This window comes from Ornithorhynchus anatinus, chromosome 10 (genome assembly GCF_004115215.2).
Source record: "Ornithorhynchus anatinus isolate Pmale09 chromosome 10, mOrnAna1.pri.v4, whole genome shotgun sequence".
Lineage (NCBI taxonomy): Eukaryota > Metazoa > Chordata > Mammalia > Monotremata > Ornithorhynchidae > Ornithorhynchus > Ornithorhynchus anatinus.
The window spans coordinates 6,359,615-6,364,478 of record NC_041737.1 but is presented as its reverse complement, the minus strand read 5'-3'; the positions used below and the strand labels follow the sequence as shown (position 1 = coordinate 6,364,478).

General features: G+C 52.5%; 1 non-coding gene across 1 annotated transcript; it reads left to right on the top strand.

Annotated features, from left to right (window-relative positions):
* Positions 1 to 3,283: 3,283 nt before the first annotated feature.
* On the top strand, positions 3,284 to 3,356 carry TRNAK-UUU. Its single transcript has one exon. It is a non-coding gene; the product is annotated as a tRNA-Lys (tRNA).
* The last annotated feature ends 1,508 nt before the right edge of the window (positions 3,357 to 4,864 follow it).

The following is a 4,864-nucleotide window of genomic DNA, read 5'->3' as shown; positions in this document are numbered from 1 at the left end:
ACGGAGGGCCCTTGCCGGGCGGGGGGGGGGACGGGGGGGGGGGGCGAAGAAGAGCAACCAGGTTTTTCTAGTGCAGATGAGAGAAAGCGGGCAATCAGAATTAGCGAAGAAAATCCGAGGGGCACGGTTCGCAGCAGTGAACGGAAATGGTAAGCCGAGGGAAGACTCATTCATCGCTGACGAAGGAGTTCCTGGGACGAGGCAACGCGTGGCGGGAGGGGACGAGGGAGGCGAAGGGAGGGATACCCTTTCTTGTTCATCGATATTTAGTACCGTATACGGTTTAGTTACGGTCTCTGAAAGCTGCTCATTCTGAAATTTCACATTAAATGTTTAGTGCTGCAATTGCCGAGTGCACGACGGACGCTCAGCCCCACGTGACGCCGGAAATTCATCGATAAAATTCTCACAGGAAAGGGAAATCCTCATTCCATCCCATTACTCGCTCTTGGTCACAGTTCTCCTGGAGGGAGGTGCCAAATTGCCCCTGGGGAAGCCTTACCTGCCTTTCCCTTCTCACCGGGGCTCGGTACCTTACTTTAAGAGAAGCAGCGTTGCCTGGTGGAAAGATCACGGGGCTGGGAGTCCAAGGACCTGGGTTTTAATTCCGGCTCCACCACTTACCCGCTGAGTGGCCTTGGACAAGTCACTTCACTTCTCTGGGCTTCATTTCCCTCATCTGCAAAACGGGGATTCAATCCCTGTTCTCCACTTTATTTAAAATGGGACCTCCGCGTGGGACCTGATTATCTTCTGTCTACCCCAGGGCTTGGGATATTGCTTGGCGTGTGTAAGCGCTTAACAAATACCACAATCATTATTCATGGCTTTTCAGAGGTGCTGAAGGGGTTCCGCAGCCCCGAAAGTCACGGCCTAGGATCAAACTAAGGATCGCCAGTGCCCGAAAACCGGAAAGGAGCCAGCCTCCTCTGCCTGAGTTCGAAATGGCCCCGCGGTCATCGGGATCTGGGAATGGAATGCAGCAACTCTGGAGCCAGGGTGGGAGGGTCAGGGATCCAGGAATTCAGAAGGACACGAGCAGACAACCTCTGTACATCATCATATAAGAATAATCATAGTATTATTGTCAGACTGTAAGCCCGTCGTCGTAGGTCCATCGAAGGGCAGGGACTGTCTCGATCTGTTACCGACTTGTACATTCCAAGTGCTTAGTACGGCGCTCTGCACATAGTAAGTGCTCAATAAATACTATTGAATGAATAATAATAATGTTGGTATCTGTTAAGCGCTTACTCTGTGCAGAACACCGTTCTAAGCACTGGGGGAGATACAGGGTAATCGGGTTGTCCTACGTGAGGCTCGCAGTTAATCCCCATTTTACAGATGAGGGAACTGAGGCGCAGAGAAGTGAAGTGACTTGCCCACGGTCACACAGCTGACAAGTGGCCGAGTCGGGATTTGAACCCATGACCTCTGACCCCCAAGCCCGGGCTCTTTCCACTGAGCCACGCTGCCAGGGACGCAGCGTGGCCTAGTGGATAAAACATGGGCCTGGGAGTCAGAAGGACCTGGGTTCCAATCCTAGCTCCACCATTTTTCTGTTGTGTGACCTTGGGCAGGTCGCGTCACTTCTCTGTGCCTCAGTTCCTTCATCTGTAAAATGAGGATTAAGACTGTGAGTCCTATTTGGTGCAGGGACTGTATCCAATCTTGTATCTAGCCCAGCGCTCAGAACAATGCCTGGCACCTAGTAAACGCTTAACAGATACCCCAATTATCGTCAGCTGTGTGACCCGGGGCAAGTCACTTAACTTCTCTGTGCCTCAGTTACTTCAGCTGTAAAATGGGGATGAAGACGGTGAGCCCCGTGTGGGGCAACCTGATTACCTTGTATCTACCCAGCGCTTAGAACAGTGCTTGGCACACAGTAAGCACTTAACAAATACCAACATTATTATTATTATCATTAGCCAGCATCCTAAACAGCACCACGAGCACCGAAAGGACCAGTCTACGCCCTCCCAGCTTCTTGGGTCTCCAGTCCCATCCCACCTGGTAAGAGGTAGCGTGGCCTGGGCACGGGCCTGGGCATCAGAAGGACTTGGGTTCCAATCCTGGCTCCCCCACTTTTCTCCCCTGCGATCTCGTGCAAGTCACTTCACTTTTCTGGACCTCAGTTCCCCCATCTGTAAAATGGGGATTGAGACCGTGAGCCCCACGTGGGACAGAGATTGGGTCCAACCCTGCTTGCATCCAGCCCGGAGCGTACTAATTATGGCATCTGTTAAGCACTAACTAGTACGATGCTTGGCACATAGTAAATGCTTAACAAATGCCACAATTACTATTATTATTATTTAAGTGGGTCAGAGGGAAGAAGGAGGCAGTTCAGGGCTCCTGGGTGGGGGTGGGACTCTTCCACATCATTCTTAGTGAGGAACAACCTCTTCAGAACGGGTGGAGTCCAGTCTCGTCTTCACTCCCCACCAACCCAACATCTCGTGTCTACGTGTCATTGCCTGAAAAGAGAGAAAGAAAGAGAGAGAGAGAATGCGGGTGAGGGTACGGGTGCATGTTTGGGTGGATCCACGTATCTGGGCCCTTGTGGGTGGGTCTGTGAGAAGCACCGTGGTTTAGTGGAGTTTGGGAGGCAGAGGTCGCGGGTCCTAATCCTGCCACTTAGCTGTGTGACTTTGGACAGGTAATTTAACTTCTCTGTGCCTCGATTACCTCATCTGTAAAACGGGGATGAAGACTGTCAGCCCCACCTGGGACAATCCGATAACCTTGCATCTCCCCCAGCGCTTAGAACAGCGCTTGGCGTTTGAGCTCTTCGCGGATACCGTTGTTATTATTGGCCCTCAGTCAATCGTTTCTCTCTTAACCTCACCCCCGTGGGCCCCTCCCTCTGTAGTCCCACCCCAAATTCACCCCTCAGGTCCCGCTCAGAGCCGCGACATTCAAATCGGTCAGTCGGCGCTCGTAGTAATAGTATTTATTAACACGACCGTCGACAGTATTAATAATGTCGCGCGACTGTGTCGAGCGCAGTCGACACGGTCCCCGTCTCACACGGGGCTCAGTCTTAATCCCCATCTTTCAGATGAAGCAAGCGACGTATGGAGACATTAAGTGACTCGGCCAAGGACACACAGCAGTCGAGTGGCGGAGCCGGGATTAGAAGCCGGGTCCTTCTGTCTCCGGGACCGAGTTCTACCACCTAGGCCTCGCCGCTTCAGTTCTTCTTAGGAGAAGCCCTGGAATGATCTGAGAGAGCTCAGGGCCCAAGTCAAGAGCCGATTTTTCAAATTAAAATGGAAATGCCCGGATAGCTCAGTCGGTAGAGTATCAGACTTTTAATCTGAGGGTCCGGGGTTCACGTCCCCGTTCGGGCGGACGTTTCTTTCCCCGATTAGACCGCGCGCCCGTCGAAGGGCAGGGTCCGTCTCTATCTGTTACCGATCCGTCCATTCCAAGCGCTTAGTCCGGTGCTCTGCACGTAGTAAGCGCTCGATAAATACTATTGGGTGAATGGATGAATGAAATAGACCACCGGAAGACCCTTCCCACTGTGAAACGCGATCTGTCTACATCACGAAGGTCCGCACCGTGTCTCAGAAGACGGTGGGCAGTTAGACGGCGGGCCCGTCATCGGGCGGGGATCGTCTCCGTTGCCGAATTGTACTTTCCGAGCGCTCAGTACAGTGCCCTGCACGTAGGCAGCGTGGCCCAGTGGAAAGAGCACGGGCTTTGGAGTCAGAGGTCACGGGTTCCAATCCCGGCTCCGCCACCTGTCAGCTGTGTGACTGTGGGCGAGTCGCTTCACTTCTCTGGGCCTCAGTGACCTCACCGGTAAAGTGGGGATGAAGACTGCGAGCCCGCCGTGGGACGACCCGATTCCCCTGTGTCCACCCCAGCGCTTCGAACAGTGCTTCGGAGCACATAGTAAGCGCTTAACAAATACCAACATCATTAGTAGTAGTAGTAGGCGCTCAATAAATACTATCAAATACTATCGATTGGGCATTTTGTCCTGAAAGGCATCGTCCTGTAGATGGCATCGCCGACCTGTAAAACAGGCCCGATCCAGACCCCCCCCCCGGGCCCATCCCAGCCTCTCGATAAACATGCTCCTTTCTCTGGGAGCCTGTGGGAACGCGTTGCACCCTGTAACCCTGAAATCAAAGTGTCCAGGGAGATTAGGCCGAACTAAAAGGAAATTTGCAAGGTACCCGATTTGGGAAATTCCCCTTGTAAACCCTTAAAAGGATTTGCGATCGGGGAGTGGGTAGATATTATTTCTAACTGCGTCTGGGGAGAGGGCAGATGCGATTTCTAACCGGGATCGGGGAAGGGCCAGATATTTCCAACTGGGATCTGGCAGGGGCGAGATGTTATTTCTAATTGCAATGGGCGGGGGGGGGGGGCAGGTATTATTTCTAAAGAAGCAGTGTGGCTCAGTGGAAAGAGCCCGGGCTTTGGAGTCAGAGGTCATGGGTTCGAATGCCGGCTCTGCCACTCGTCAGCTGTGTGATTGTGGGCGAGTCACTTCACTTCTCTGTGCCTCAGTGACCTCATCTGTAAAATGGGGATGAAGACCGTGAGCCCCACGTGGGACCACCTGATTCCCCTGTGTCTACGCCAGCGCTCAGAACAGTGCTCTGCACATAGTAAGCGCTTAACAAATACCAACATTATTATTAAACATTCATTCATCCATTCAATAGTATTTACTGAGCGCTTACTACGTGCAGAGCACCGTAGTAAGCACTTGGAAGGTACAATTCGGCGACAGATAGAGACGATCCCTGCCCAGTGACGGGCTCACAGTCTGAACGGGGGAGATAGACAGCAAAGCAAAACAGAACGAAACGAGACATAAACATAAACAATCTGACTTCTA